The following is a 17,402-nucleotide window of genomic DNA, read 5'->3' on the forward strand; positions in this document are numbered from 1 at the left end:
AAAAGTGTGGGACACTCAGAGCACAACTATAAAACAGGGAGACAGTCAGAACTCAACCATAAAAAGGGGGGACCTCAGATTTTAACCATAAAAAGGGGGACACTCTGGGCACAACCATAAAAAAGGGAATGACTCTCATGGGGCAGTGCAAACCAGTTGTGTCTGGTTTAGTCCTGCAGCTTACCATGTTTCTACAAAACTTAGCCCCGGCCCCCTAGTCATGTGACATCTGTCATGTGACATCTAATCTCCTCGCTCCTTATTCCTGCAGCAAACAATTCAGCAGAAGTCAGTGAGCAGTGCTGGGGGAGAGCTGAAGACACAGCACAAAAAAAGCAACTAAGAGTGTGCTGAAAGAGAATTGTGGACACTAGGAAGAGTTGCAGAAAGCTAAACAGAAGAAGGGACTATAGAAGTGTGCAGAAGCCAGTACAGGGGGTGCCGCTATGCACTTCCCCCTCCATCAGGTCATAAACCATTCCGTACCCCTCTCCCTCCCTCTGGGACATAGACTACTCACCAGGGTGGCCCCCGAAGGGAGGGAGAGGGGAATGGAGTAGTGCATCACATGGCAAAGGAGGAAGTGCAAAGCGGCACCCCTGTACCAACTTATGCACACCAATTAGTGGAAAAGATTGTGCTGAAGGATATTGGGGACACTAAGGTAAAGTTGGATAATGCTACACATAAGGTGGAAAACATCAACTCAAATATCTAAAGGAGAGACAGTGGGAGAAATGGAGAATAATTATCAGAAACACGATCTCTTTTATGATGTTTATCTCTTCAATATTTCCAATATGTGTTTCCTTTAACATCATCATGGCCATTTTTTGTACTTCACAGTAGCATGGCTTAGGCAGTTTGCTGAACTCATTCAATTAATTTCTATACACTTAACCTAAAAAATAATAATATTTACCCAACAATAGCTCATTAAGAAATTTTATCTCTTATGTGGTCAGCAGAGATTAAACATCATTTGATTTGTCATACTGTTAAAACTAATTATATTCTTATTATATATAATCAATGTTCAATGACCTGTGGAAACATGATGTGAAAATGAATCAATAAACAATATCTTGACAAGAGGAAGGTGCGTAAACTGCCCAGCTGAGAAAAACTTGCAGCACATCTTGTCAATTCACATTGAATTACAGGAAGAAATATCTTAAAATATATATATGTGATGTGTTTCCTGCAGGAGAGTATGTATTAGAATCTACTCTAGGTTGATAAAAGTAATAATTGTATGCCATATGTGTTTGCTCAAAAATGTTTTGAATATTCAAAGTGTGATTAAGAGATAACATTGTATGTGTTCCTAGAACCTTGGAGATAAATTGTCAAAACCATTGCTGAACTCTTATATTTTTAAAAGTTTGTGTGATATTGATATAGCTGACACGTTTTCTTGAATCTCACTGTAATCTATAAATATATATAGAGGTGGTTATCTGCGCTCAGGTCCTGTGTAAGAAAAGACTCATGTAAAGGAAAACATGTTTACATACACATGCCGAGTCAGGCACATCTCAATATACTTTCAGCTGAAAAGCAGTAGCAATTTATATGGCAAAAGGAGAAGACTTGAAAAATATGAAAGATGAACAATTTGGAAGATGAGCGATTTCCCTTAAACTTCCTGTAGTCCTTGACAAATGATATTGAGTGTACACACTGAGCATTTTTACAACTGATCTGAATGACAAACGATTTGCAGGTAATCGTTTGTGAAGCTGGTTTTGGCGCCTTATTTATTAATGGTGGCCAGTGCACACATCAGTTCCATCTTTCAAATTGGTCGAATAGCTCACATTGGTTACGTACACACATGCCAATATGAATGATTTCATGACCATCATAGTGAAGATTGAGCTGCATGCAGGGACAACTGATGACCCACTTCAAATGAGCATGGGAGCACGCATCATTCATCGTTCACTGTGTACACACTAGACCAGAGGTTCCCAAACTGTGTGCCGTGGCTCCCTTGGGTGCCTCGGGACACTTGCAGGGGTGCCTTGGGTTGGTGGTCCAGGACCAATTCAAATTATTCATGGTCAATATAATAGGCAAAACCAGTGCTGGTGGCTGCCAGTCATAAAATATGTGGCCAAACAGAAGCAAATCTTGTCCCTCACCACACAACTGACCCTAAGGATGACATATAAACGCGATCTACTTAATGTAATATTTCTTTATAAATTTCTCAATAAGAAATTTTTGGCCTAGGGGTGGTGTGAAAAAAATTCTGATATTCTAGGGTGCCGTGATTCAAAAAAGTTTGGAAACCACTGCACTAGACGATTTGAGCGTCACATTGTTCAAAGCCATCATTACCGCTCAAATAGCTGGAAAAAATCTACTAGTGTGTATGGGACTTTTGCTAGATCCTTTCTATTCCCATTTGATAATTATTGGTCATGCTGCAGATAATGACAGTAAACCTACCTCTATAGACTAGTATGTAATATCCTCTGATTTGTAATTTTCATTGGTTGTATGGTGCATTTGCGCATCCCCGTTATCTCGACACCTTGGGACAGACAGGGTACAAATGGCAATGATACTTTATCTGAGATGACTGCGTTCACAATTTTCTACCATTTAGCAGATTCTATTAGAAGCCGGACTATCCTAAAAATGACTAGCAGGCTTTCAACTGTCTGTTATTTGGTGGGTAGTACAGTACAAAGCTGTATTCAAATGTCAGCTTTGCATTGAATTTTCCTTGCAGTAATGCATTATCTTTGGAAATATTTCTTATGTATTGTACTTTAATACATTCATTTCAAAGTTTTTTTTAATTAATTTAGTTAATTTTTAGTGTACAGAAAACACTTTTTCTTCAGACATCCTAACATACTTTGTTATCCATTTAGCCGTGATATTGCAGTTTTGTGAAAAATTATAGCAAATGCGATAATTTGATATCCTATTAGTGGCAATAAGTTATCTCTGAGCTGGTAATAAGTAGTGCAAAATCCCTACTTTAACCTAAAAATGTCTGAATTTGGTCCAGTGCCCCTGGGACATCCCCTGAAGTTTTTAATTATTTTTAATTAGCCAATAATGACATGTCATTTTTTGGGGAAAAAATACAAAATGATGGAACTTGGTATACAAGTTATGGGACAAGTATATTGGGGTACTTTATGAGTGGGACAAGTGTTTTTAGGCTTATAGGTGGGAGTAATCATGCTGTTTCCACTTTTTTTTTTAAAGATCCCTTAAAATTACTCAAATATATAGTTATACCCATTTTTGTGTACCCCAAATTTCATGAAAGCACTTATTTTGCTGAAAAAAATAGCTTTCTATCATTTTCCACATTTAAAAAAAATACTTATAACAGCCATTTGACCCAATGTAATGAAACCAAATAGTTGTATTATGGCCGCTATTAGACTTCTATAATGTTTTCTTATGTTAGTATAATTTTTTTGTAAAGGAAGATTATTACACTTTTCCTATACTTATCTCAACTTTTACCAGCAAGAATTATCACTCGATTCCCATTATCGCCATTTTGGAACAGGATAGGTGTGATAAACAGGAGTGCACAGGCTACAATAACCCAATTTTCGGGAGGTAGGTGCTATAACATTAGCCACGATTGCAGATCGCATTATCGCTGCTAATTGGATACCCCCTTTGTTTGCTTTGTCTTAATTTTTGGTTGATTCCTACTTTCACCAGTCTGTTTAAAGTGTTTTACAATAAATATAACAGGTGATTTAGAAATTTTGGTGCTGATCTATCAGTATGATTTTTTTCTTTACTAGCAAAATTGCTTGCCAGTTCCAGCATTCATGGGTGTTCTTCCAGTCATAATCAGTACAGTAAGCATTAAATATGCAGTGCAAGTTAGTTATTCAAATAATCCTGCTCATTCATTTATTTAACATTTTAAAATAATAAAAAAAACCTTATTGCATTACATATATATATATATATATATATATATATATAGTACAGTGTTTCTCCACATAACAGTGGAGAAAGATAGCACTCTCCAGACTTGCTATAGTATACGTAATAAAGTCATTTATTAAAAGCACTTGGTTCCATGTAATCTTCATGTCACAAACAAGGTATATACATAAAGGGCTCACCAACGTTTCGGTCCTGTATTCGGACCTTTCTCAAGGTATTTGCCAGTCAATCAATGCAAAGTCAGGAAAACAGCAGCATCTGAGATCCTAGTTCCTGCTTTGATGCTGACACTGATGCTGCTGTTTTCTTGACTTGCATTGATTGACTGGCAAATACCTTGAGAAAGGTCCGAATACAGGACCGAAACGTTGGTGAGCCCTTTATGTATATACCTTGTTTGTGACATGAAGATTACATGGAACCAAGTGCTTTGATTAAATGACTTTATTACGTATACTATAGCAAGTCTGGAGAGTGCTATCTTTCTCCACTGTTATGTGGAGAAACACTGTACTGTACTATGAGTTTGACCCATTGATTGGATCAGACTTTGATTTGGCACCCCAGCCGTTACCTGTGTTGGGTGAGAGTGTGGGACTTCCCGTATATATATATATATACACATATATGGGAAACAATGGATAAGGTGTTTCTAAGCGACCAATGGTGTCATATGAAATTAGGGAAATCAGATATATTTAAAGGGTAATTACAAAATAATTAAATCACAGATACATCACACTAGTAAAATCAAAAAGATACCAAAGGCATAAGTTAAAAGAAACTGCCTCTGGACCTGGACATGCACATAGAAATGACATCCATAAATATTATAAAACAAGAAGACAAAGGACAAAATATTAAAAATTCAATGTAGAAAAGAGGAATAAATAGCTTAACTTGAGAAGATGGGTTGTATTAGGTAACACCCAATGCATTTCATCCTATCTGGACTTCATCAAGGGGTGATGTGATAATGGAAAAGGTCATTTACATATACCTACATTAATAAGGAAGTAAGTGTTACATCACTTCCTGTCTATTACAAGTTCAAAGGTAAAAGATCCTTACATTGGTGTAAACTAAAATATAAACTACTCTCCACAGTGGTAAAGTGATGATGGGGAGAATCGCTAGATATAGGGCACATATTACTCTTAAAAAGTGTATTTTCTCTGCTATAAAGTTATCTAGTCTTGGACTTCCTGTCCGGGCAGCGTGTGAAATCACATCCACCCACTTCCGGCATCCGCTGGCCCCTTCTGAGCATGCATCGGCTCCGAACAGCGTGCCTCGACGGCCCCCGGACATCTGCGCATGCGCCCGCTCTGTATAACGGAATCAGATGGACTCTATTTATCAGGACCTTGGTTTTCAGTGGTCTGTGTGCGGCGGCCATTTTATTGGATTGTTAAAGACATGTCTTATAAGCATATATAGTCCCGGTGGCCATCTTTGGGGTGGAAATTCTCCTTAGCACACCAGATATTGCTCGTAATTGGAAAAATAAATAGTAAAAAGAGTAGTTTAGGAGTTTTATTTTAACAGTAGCTTACATTTATAATATATTAGGTCTAAATATCCTCTAGAGAGACTATAAAAAAAGGATATAAATACCAAGAAAGGGAACAGGAAATCAATAGTATATGGTATTATATCACTGGAAATAGTGCTGCAATTAATAGACATCAAAGGTCAGGGAACATAAAACTGTAATGGAACTGAATAATCCCATACAAATGACTCCATAATGAATATTCACTATACAGAGTCTATATCTGTATTAGTATTCAATAATCTATGTGTGACATAATTCAGCCACCTAGAATGATCGGCCGGAGTTCTCATATAAGAAGTACAGTTTAAAGAGGAAATTCAGATGCGTCAGAGGTAGATGCAGAAGCCCTCCTATTCCTCTTTCAAATTACAGCACCCAGTCTTCCATGGCGGTCTCCCATCCATGTACTGACCGGGCCCAACACTGCTTAGCTTCCAAGATTGGATGGAATTGGGCATCTCCAGTGAGGTACGGCTGTAGTAACGATGTGAAACAGAGGCGGAGATAAAAGGGATAAATAGAAAAAAGGATTACAAGAATGTAGGAGAGGGAAGATTTAGAATAACGCTTACGTCACAAGAAAGGGGCTATTTCGTAGCCCTCATTGAAGCCACCTGGGTGGAGGGTATTCAATTAAAAAATTCAATACATCTCCCTTCTAGAGAGACTGTTGGAAAGGTCTCCACCTCTTTCCCCAAGGGAAACCAACTTGCATGCCCAGAAGAGGCCAGAGGATGCCGGAGGTGGGGCGAATCTGATGTCACACGCTGCCCGGACAGGATGTCCAGAACAAGATAACTTTGTAGCGGTCAAAAGACACTTTTTTACAATAATACAGTGATTCTGTCCAGCATCACTTTACCACTGTGGAGAGTAGTTTATATTTTAGTTTACACCAATGTAAGGATCTTTTACATTTGAACTTGTAATTGACAGGAAGTGATGTAACACTCACTTCCTTATTAATGTAGGTATATATACATGACCTGTCCCATTATCACATCACCCCTTGATGAAGACCAGATAGGATGAAACACGTTGGTTGTTGCCTGATACAACCCATCATCTCAAGTTAAGCTATTTATTCTTCTTTTCTACAATGAATTTTTAATATTTTGTCCTTTGTCTTCTTGTTTTATAATATTTATGGATGTCATTTTTATGTGCATGTCCAGCTCCAGAGGCAGTTTCCTTTAACTTATGGCTTTGGTATCTTTTTGATTTTACTAGTGTGATGTATCTGTGAATTAAATATTTTGTAATTACCTTTGAAATATATCTGATTTCCCTAATTTCACATGACACCATTGGTCACTTAGAAACACCTTATTCACATTCTTTTTAAGCACCCTTACCAGTGCTTGTTTTTTAAGGTGTAGCGGACGCCCTATTTTATAGAGGGAGTGTCATTAAAGGGATGTTATTTACTAATTAATACTGACTTTTTGTTCTAACTACCAGTGCTTAGTGGTCACCGCATTTTGGTGCTGATAGCCTTCTTTCTATATGTGTGTATATATATATATATATATATATATATATATATCAGTAGTATTATAAGCATAACATTTCAATAAATATGTTGAGTAAAATATTATGCATTTCACAATTACTTATAATGGTTTATTTTACCTATACTGACACTATCACAATACAATACACTCTGTTGAAGCAGGAAAGCAGCAGGGCATGCAAGTAAGACTGTTGCGTTATAAAGAACAAACAACAGGCATCTCCTTCCTTATTGTCTAAAGTACTCCTTTAACCACACAGAACAAAGTTTTTAAAAAGACAGGCTGTATTACACAGAATAAGGCATAAAGCTATATAGACAGATAGGTAAGCACATAAGGTTTTCCTTTTACATTCTGCAAATCATACTTAATAAGGGTCAGCTCATGTCCCAAACTTTGAAAAGATCACATATTCTGTGATTTCCTGGAACACTGGAAATAATGCTTATTAGATAGTTACCAGATTTTTATAAAGTAGGCACGTTTTAAATTTAGTGATATAAGCATTTATGTAACAAGCTAGCTGTCACAACTGAGGGCTTGAGCTGACGGGAGGCAGCCTCAGTTGTAGGGGCTGAGATGTAACGGAACCTGGGAGGTTGTATCAGACCCCTAGACATGTAAGTAACATGTAGAATAACTGCCCGAAGGCGTGACCACGACAACCAGGATAAAAGTCAATGATGTTTATTATGACAAACTCCGTAACACAGCAGCAGTAAAGGAAACATAAAAGTCAACAGAGGATAAATACAATTCCTGGGTACTACAGGGTGGCAAGGGCCACAGGCACTGGTAGAGTGAGACAGTTCTTATAATCTTCTAGTTGGAAAGTTCTTACCAGACCTGACTGTAGCAATGGAGAGAACCCAGGATCGTACCAGCTGGTGTTCCAGGAAAGGCTGGGTTGCTGAAGATAAAACGGCTGCTGTGGATACTGGCTGGAACCAGACTGTTGTTGGTACGGAGTGGATACTGGCTGGAACCAGTTAAATAATAAACGAACTTGAGAGCGATGAAATAATAATGAAGTTTGGAGTTTAAGAGCGGTGAAATAATAATACCGGTGGAGAGTGGTAAACTGCAGAAAGGACACCGGCCCTTTAAGAGAAGCTGTACACTGCTGGAAGCTGGGCTGGAAGCAGGTAATTGATGAAGTTTGGAGTTTGAGAGCGGTGAAATAATAATACCGGTGGAGAGTGGTAAACTGCAGAAAGGACACCGGCCCTTTAAGAGAAGCTGTACACTGCTGGAAGCTGGGCTGGAAGCAGGTGATTGTTGTAACTGGAAACAGGTGAGTCCAGAATGGATCGGAGAGTCAGGCTACACCGCAGATGGAATGCTGGTGCGGGTCTCTATAGCAGAAGTCTGGAGACAGGAGCTGGAACCTGGAAGACAACCACAGGAGAGAGACAAACTGGAACTAGGTTAGACAACCAAAGCACTGACGCCTTCCTTGCTCAGGCACAGCTTACTTATACCTGCAGCAAGGAAGGGGTTGGCTAGGCAATTATGCAAATCAACAATACAGACAGCAGATTGGTGGAAATGCTCAGATGACAAAATCCAAGATGGCTGCGCCCATGCAGACACTTGGAGGGAAGTTTGGTTTGTAATCCATGTGAGAATTGAAACAGTAATGGCGACGCCGGCAACAGGAGACAGGAGACGCCAGACTGACAAGCGCACATTTAACCACGCGGGCACAGCGGAGGCCGCGGCTGATGAAATCACCACTCTGACATTCTGCATGTGGAAACTCAGAAACAGCGGGATCCGGTCCTGGAACGCTGAGCCAGCCTTAGGAGGCATCTGAAGGGTAAGTAATGGCGTCCAGATACCCGGATCGTGACACTAGCAAATCAATAATTTGTGATCCTAAATTTAACTGTCAACATCTTTTTAAAATAGAGATGAGCGGGTTCGGTTCTCAGAGAACCGAAACCCCCTCCCCCCCCCCTCCCCCCCCGAACGCCACGATCCGAACCAGAATCCGAGTCCGGCTTAGGACATCCCTCGAGACTCAGAAACCAGAACGAGGCAAAACGTCATCATCCCGCATTCGGATTCTCGTGGGTTTTGGATTTCATATAAACAGCCGCAGGTCACCGCCATTTTCACTCTGGACTTGGAGAGTGAGGGAGACAGACCTCTATCTCTCTCTATGGGTGGTGTTGGGTGGGGTCAGTGTGTGCTCTGTACATGCGCTGTTCCTGTCATTATGGTGTCTCTGTGATGTTAGAGGTGCTGTCCTGGCAGTCACTTGTGTTTCATGTGCTGTTAGGGGTGCTGTAGATGTACATGGGTGTTGCTGTCCTGGCTGTTACTGTGTTGTACAAGGAGCCGGGGCACTGCCCTCCTGTATGCAGTGAAAATACAGGGGTGCTGTCCCTGTCTTGTATGATGTAAAAATTCTGGGGTGCTGCTGTTTTTGTTAAAATAAATGTATAGTGGCCCTGTCTTGTATGCTGTAAAAATTCAGGGGTGCTGTTGTTAAAATAAATGTACAGTGGCCTTGTCTTGTATGCTGTAAAAATTCAGGGGTGCTGCTGTTAAAATAAATGTACACTGGCCCTGTCTTCTATGCTGTAAAAATTCAGGGGAGCTGTTGTTAAAATAAATGTACACTGGCCCTGTCTTATATGCTGTAAAAATTCAGGGGTGCAGTGAAAATATATGTACACTGGCCCTGTCTTGTATGCTTTAAAAATTCAGGGGTGCCGTTGTTAAAATAAATGTACACTGGCCCTGTCTTGTATGATGTAAAAATTCAGGGGTGCAGTGAAAATAAATGTACACTGGCCCTGCATGCTGAAAAATGCAGGGGTGCTGTTGTTAAATTAAAAGTATACTGGTCCTGTATGCTGTAAAAATACAGAGGTGCTGTTGTTAAAATAAAAGTACACTGGTCCTTTATGCTGTAAAAATACAGGGGTGCTGTTGTTAAAATAAAAGTACACTGGTCCTGTATGCTGTAAAAATACAGGGGTGTTGTTAAAATACAGGGGTGCTGGCACTGTCCGCAGTTGCGATGTCTGGGCCTGACCTCCTCAACACTGTATGGGAAAAGGAGGCTCCAATCACCATTTGCATGCCCACTGCAAGTGCTGGGAAGAGCACCGCCAGTCCAGTTGCTGATACTGAGATTGAGGATGTCACTGTAGAAGTAGACCAGGATGAGGAGAATATTGAAGTAGCTAGCGCTGAGGAGGAAGTTAATGATGAGGATTCTGATGGTGATGTGGTTTGTTTGAATATGGCACCAGTGGAGACAGTTGTTGTCCAAGGAATGAAAAAGCCCATTGTTATGCCTGGGCAAAATACAAAAAAAGCCACCTCTTTGGTGTGGAATTATTTCTCCACAAATCCGGACAACAGGTGTCAAGCCATATGTTGCCTTTGTCAATCCATAATAAGTAAGGTAAGGACGTTAACCACCTACAGTAGGAACATCCTCCCTTATACGTCACCTGCAGCGCATTTATCATGTCATTGTCAAGTTCAGAAACTTTGGGTAATAGCATAAGCAGTCCACTGACACCTAAATGATGTGGTTTGTTTGAATATTATTTCTCTGTGATGATGAGAATGTAAACACTGAAGGGGGGATCTGAGGATGAGGATGGCATCTTGCCTTTAAAGAGCCAGTTTGTGCAAGGAGAGATTAATTGCTTCTTTTTTTGTGGGGGCCCAAACAAACCAATCATTTCAGCCACAGTCATGTGGTAGACCCTGTCGCTGAAATTATTGGTTTGATAAAGTGTGCATGTCCTCTTTATACAACATAAGGGTGGGTGGGAGGGCCCAAGGACAATTCCATCTTGCACGTCTTTCCTTTGCCACATCATTCTAGGGGTGCTGCCCTATACAGGGTGCTGCCCCTCTGCACTATTAGTCCAGGGGTGCTGACCCACTGCCATTTCAGGGGTGCTGTTGCCTGTCTGCTGTGCTGTGTAATTCTCCAGGGGTGCTGCCTATGCTGTTTAAGTCCTGGGGTGCTGCTGTATAATTCCAGGGGTGCTGCTGTATTTGATCATAGGTTTAAATTAAAGCCTAGAGCAGAATATGAAACAAGCTTCAACATCACAAACATAGTTGTAAAAACATAGCCACAAAGTGGAAATGGAAATTGCAATTTTGATGAAGTGTTTTCCAATGATACCACATTTGTGGCCAAAGTCAGTCACACTCAGAAGAGACAGAATCATCATCCAACGCAACTGCCGGAGAGGTAAAAGAAAGATTTTCTGCCAGAGCATTATTAGAGAGTTTCTTCTCAATTATTTCATGTTAGGGACTCACTGAAATGATTAATTTTGATTTATTATTAATGTTCCACATTTTGGAAAAATGTATTTACAAGATGCGCATTTGTTATACAGGGTTCTTTTCCTAAGGGCTGCGTTGGGTTATCACAAGACCTCGAAGTGTTAGAAGAACAGAGTTTCAGTGATCTTGCATTGCATCAGCTTTCCCTTGCACTAGATGGGTCAGGAGCTCCTGTGAGGCACAAACAGTTACTGAATAAGGCCCAGTATGGAGTCTCATGGTGGCTTACAGCCAGAAAGATGTCTGGCTTGACAGGCTGAGGCATGCGGTGGGCACATAGGTTAGCATTGCTTCCTCCCACAGTCCCACTTATAGTATGAAATGATTTTCGACTGTAGAGTGGTAAGTTCCACTAGGGCAGGGGCTCAATAACAAAAAATTCACTGCACAGTCCTGCTTAGAACTGTACTGAACCCACCCGAACTCAACTTGCCCCATGCGGGGCTGCTGTGGGGGCTCAGGAGGGGCTGCTAAATCATCTAAGGGGCTGCTTTATTTAAAAATTAAATATGAATAAAATAAACAAGACAAACAGGTATGCTCATAAGCATGTAACTGGGAGCTGTAAAAAATGAAAATAAGGCATCTGCCACAAAATATGTCAATAAAAATGCAATTAAAAAATGGAAAAAAAGAAACCCATAAGATTTTCACAAAATAAGTCTCCAGACTCCATTGAGGGGAAAATATCCAATCTTGATCCTGTGGTAAACACCAGTTTATTTGCAGCCAACATTATATCCGAGATTATCTTAATCCCTGAACATGGAGAAGTGGGTACAAATTCGGAGGCTTTGGCCCCTAGTTTTTTAGTTTGTCCAGTAATGTATTAACTATACTGTATATTTGCTTGGTTGAAGATCTTTCCGTTCCACACAATTATAGGAGTGGAGGTGAAAGCCTGTGTGTTGTTCCTGATTGCGTGTGCCTCTCTAATTTTTATTCACCTTCTTGACACTGTCCTCTTCCTCTTGTCTCTTCTCATAATGTGAAAAGTCATCAAAGAACAAAGTGGTATGTTTGTAGCTAGCTATGATTCTGAGAACTTGGCAAGCTTTTTCCAGGGGGACCACCAGATGCTGAAATGATGGGTTTAATAAAATGTGCATGTCCTGTTTAAACAACACAAGGGTCCCAAGGACAATTCCATCTTGCGCCTCATTTTTTTCTTTGCATTATGTGCTATTTGGGGCCTAGTTTTTAAAACTGCCATCCTGTCTGCCACTTCAGTGCCACTCCTAGATGGGCCAGGTGTTTGTGCCGCCCACTTAGTCATCCAGTGCCCTTGGTGCAAACTTTTGGCCTATAAACAATATTGTGAGGTGTGAGGTGTTCAGAAGAGACTGAAAAAGAGTGGAAATGAATGTTATTGAGGTTAATAATAACGTAGGATCAAAATTACCCCCAAATTCTGTGATTTTAGCTGTTTTTATGTTTTTTTCAAAAACATCCAGATCCAAAACCAAAACTGGAAACGGTTGTTTTGGCAAAACCAATCCAGATCCAAAACACGAACGGAGATCCAGATCCAAAACCAAAACACAAAACCTGAAAAGTGTCCGCCGCACATCTCTAATTTGAAACAGTGCAGTCTAGAGGAAATTGCATGTAAAATCAGTGCTTTCCACTTGACAATTGTACTTGTAAAGTGGTCTGTGTGCAAATCACCACAGGACTCTGGAGATCTGTAGAAATGTGTCTTTACTACCTGCAAGTCATACTGAACAATGACTGCAGCTCTTCCTGTATTATAACAAAAAATTCCCGTGTTACAAAACACATCTTGTATGACAATGATGCAATCCCCATATGACATATATCTTCATATATCTTATCATTATTATTATTATTATTATTATTAATATTATCCTTTAGTTAAATGGTGCCACAAGGTACCACAGTGCCTGACAAAGTACATAACAGAAGAGTATGAACAAAACAAGATAAAAAATAAACACTGCATATCATTGACTACAAAATTAATAAACAGCTGTGGCTCCTAACTTTTTTAGGTAGTGGGGCTGCCACTACCCATGCCGATGAGGAGAGCTGAGTCCCATGGCCCAGCACCTGCACAATGGAGCTGACAGGCACCAGGTTCCAGTGCAAATTCACAAGCAGCGGCTTGAGTGCGCATGTGCAAACACCTGGCTTCTATGGAATGCATCGGCTGCAGCCCATAGAAGCTGGAGTAGGTTGACGACCAGGCAGGAAGTGGCTACCTACAGGAAGCAAGCTCTCTACTAATCGCAGCATGGTCTTTTAGTCCTGGAGGGAAGTCACTGTAAGTCACAGTGTAGCCACTGAACCAGTGCAGTCAAAGTCACAGCTGAGCAGATTTTACTGGGGGGCCTTCAGCCTATAGGTCAAATCCACTACTGTTAAGAAACATTGCTGTCAGCAGTCATAATGTATAAGCACCTGCAGCGGAATTTAAAGGTTAGGTGCCACTGTTGGGAGTGGGGGAGATGCTGGTATGAGTGAGGGAAAGAAAAGCACATGAGGGAAGAGGGCCCTGTTTGTGAGAGTTTATATAACACCAAGGGCCGGATGTAATGGCGCCCGAGTTGGGCGGCCGAGTGGAATGCAGGACGAACTCTGACTTTTTTTAAAAGAGGCAATCACTTACAAGGCAAAACCATACCTGGTAAGTGATTGGCAAGTCTGAAGTGGTGGCAAGGCTGAAAGTTTTCAGATGCAGTAGAAATCCATAAATGATTACACTCTTAGGTTAGAGCTGCTCAGAAATATTTACATAAAGTCCAAAGCAACTGTACATGAAGTTATATCTGATCCTGCCATCCTTTGGAAAACTAAATCCTTGTTAAACAGGAAACATGCCCACCAGGATGTGCTGGATGCATTAGCTACAATTCCTATAGCTGTAAATGTGGAAGAGGACAAGACATTTTATATACAGTAATTCTCTTCCCTAATGGTTATTGTATGAGAATTTGGAGAAGTGAGAAAGACTTTGTGGACAGGCAGGAAAAGGACAGCTATGGTAAAGTTTGGTAGCTAATTTCCATTGTGCTACAGTGGTGCTTGAAAGTTTTTGAACCCTTCAAATTTTTCTATATTTCTGCTGAAAGTTGGCATAAACTACCTCAGATTTTCAAGCCCTAAGAGTGGATAAAGAGAACCAAATCAAACAAATGAAACAAAAAAATTAGATGTGCTCATTTTTTATTGAGGAAATGATCCAATATCACATATCTGTAAGTGGCAAAAGTATGTGAACCTTTACTTTCAGTATCTGGTATGACCCCCTTGTGCAGAAATAACTGCTGCTAAATGATTCAAGTAAATGATTAGTTCTGAACAGCGGCTTGGAGGAATTTTACCCCATTTTTCCATACAACACAGTTTCAACTCTGTTATGTTGCTGGGTTTCCTCCCATGAATTGCTTGCTTCAGGCACTTTCACAACATTTTGATTGGATTAAGGTCAGGACTTTGAGTTGGCTATTCCAAATTTTTTTATTTATTCTTCTTTAATCAATTGTGTGTTTTGGGTCATTGTCTTGCTGCATGATCCACGTTCTCTTAAGAAGCAGCTTGACAGTTTTCTTTAGAATAGTTTGGTATAATTCAGAATTTATTGTACCTTCGATAATGGCATGTTGTCCTTGGCCAGATGCAGCAAAATAGGCCCAAACCATGATTTCATCACAGATGGTATAAACATAACGCTTCCCATTTAAACCAATAAGCTCTGTTTAGGACTCATATGTCAACAAAACATTGTTCAAATAGCCTTCTAGCTTGTCCATGTGATCTTTAGCAAACTGCAGACTGGCAGTAATGTTCTTTTTGGAGAGCAGTGGCTTTTTCCTTGCAATCCTGCCATGCACATCATTATTGTTCAATATCCTCCTGATAGTGGACTCATGAACAATAACATTAGCTAATGTCAGAAAGGCCTTCAGTTGCTTAGAGATTACCTTTGGTTCCTTTGTGCCCTTGCAAATTATTAGATGCCTTGCTCTTGGCGTGATCTTTGTTGGTCAAACACCCCTGGGGAAGGTAATAATGCTCTGGAATTTCCTCAATTTGTACACAGTCAAGCTGATTGTTGATTGGCGGAGTCTAAACTTTTTAGAGATGATTTTGTAACCTATCCAGCATGATGAGCATCAACAACTCTTCTGAGGTCCTCAGAAATCTTCTTTGTTTGTGGCATGATACACTTCCACAAACGTGTTGTGAACATCAGACTTTGATAGATCCCCATTCTTTTAAAAAGACAGGTTGTCCACTCACACTGATTGTCATCCCACAGATTGAAAATAGCTGACTCTAATTTCACCGTCAAAATATCTGCTAAGCCTAAAGGTTGACATACTTTAGACACTCACAGATATGTGATATTGGATAATTTTCTTCAATAAAAAATGAGCATATCTAATTTTTTTTGCCTCATTTGTTTGATTGGGATAAGTATGAATTACCGGCGGCCGGGATGCTGGCTGTCAGCATACCAACAGCGGCATCCCAGGCGCTTGGATGCTGACAGCGGGGCGAGCACAAAGAGTCCCCTTGCGGGCTTGCTGCTCTCACGACGCTGCAGGCTTGGACACCAACAAGTGGGAATTGCCCATGTCCTGGGATTCTGGCTGTTGGCATTGTTGGCTGTCAGGATTCCGGCGTTGTTATCCTGACTGCCGGGATCCCGACAGTCGGTAAATTAACTGCATACCATTTGATTTGGTTCTCTTTATCAACTTTTAAAAATTGTGTGAAAATCTGAGGTAGTTTTAGGCCAAATTTCAGCACAAATATAGAAAATTCTGAAGGGTTCACAAACTTTCAAGCACCACCGTATATTGCACTTTGACAAATAAAATTGAATGTATTTGTAGCACGTGTTAGTGTTTGACAAATGGGATGCTATTTAATATTTTAAATGCAGAAGAAACATATTTAAGAACTAGGATGGGAATGACACAATTTACTTTTCTTTGTTATATTTTTAAACTGCTAAACTACTAAAATGTGAACAATGGGAAAAGCAGATAGGAAAGGAAAAGTTCTTAATGTCTCATTTACATATTACACACTCTCCTGGTAGAGAATGAACAATTGTAAAATATCTTAACTTGTACATTTAATTTAAACATTAATATATAAAGGGCATATTCAAAAATGACAGTATTTTTGTATTAGAAGGGGGGCTGAGAGGGAAGAGGGGAGGAAGGGGCTAGCCCACATTAACTAATCATGCACTGTAGGAGTTGGAGCTGTATGTATGGGGCAGGAGGGCCCTATAGGAGGGCAGTGGAGGGTTGTTGGGAGGGAGGAGGTGGTGAAGCAGCCGGAAAGAGTGTCTCTGTCCTGAAACTGCCCATGGTATACCTAGAGGGACGCTGCCCTGCGCCCTGTGACCCAATTAATTGACTGGCACCTCTCAAATGTTTTGGGGGGGGCAAGACACTCCTTCCCCCTCCCTATTCCAGTGCCTATGATTATATTGCAATTATCTTTTATATTTGACTGTTGATACTATTGTCGTACTCTTTTGACTAATCTATGTTTTGTAGAAAATGCCTAATTGAGAGGGCACCTCAAGTGGGGTTTTCTGTGGTAGGATCAAAATAATTAAATACCTGCTCTGATGACTGGAAAGGCAGTCCATCTAACTGGCAATCTAAGAGATCAAAGCTATAATTTTAGTGCCTAGAGCGAGTTCCATTTGAGTTGAATGTACCATATGTTGAAATATATGTGTACAACTAGTGGTGGTGGTACACACTAGCAGATGCCCTGAGTTAAACAACAGCACGGTACTTACCTAGTAGGGTAATTTATTCATCAGTAATGTGAGTGGAGCTTGAGTGGAGCATACAGGTCACTAGCCGGTGACTGTATCTGAGTAGCAGTGCAGAATGCAAGTGGCACCAGCATCTTTGTAGCATCGTGGACACCGTTAAGTGTAGGATCTCTCTAAGCTAAGTGAACATACACTACTGCGACTTAAACTAATACAGTGAGGGAAGATCAAAGGCGCTACTTAACCACTAAGAGACACTTTAAATAATGGTTTAAAAAGAAAATGGGAT

The 17,402-nt window shown here is 40.3% G+C and overlaps 1 pseudogene; it reads right to left on the minus strand.

The window, feature by feature from the left end:
• Positions 1-5,863: 5,863 nt before the first annotated feature.
• On the minus strand, positions 5,864-5,982 carry LOC134931576 (5S ribosomal RNA; annotated as a pseudogene).
• Between the last annotated feature and the right edge of the window lie 11,420 nt (positions 5,983-17,402).

Source organism: Pseudophryne corroboree, chromosome 5 (genome assembly GCF_028390025.1).
Source record: "Pseudophryne corroboree isolate aPseCor3 chromosome 5, aPseCor3.hap2, whole genome shotgun sequence".
NCBI lineage: Eukaryota > Metazoa > Chordata > Amphibia > Anura > Myobatrachidae > Pseudophryne > Pseudophryne corroboree.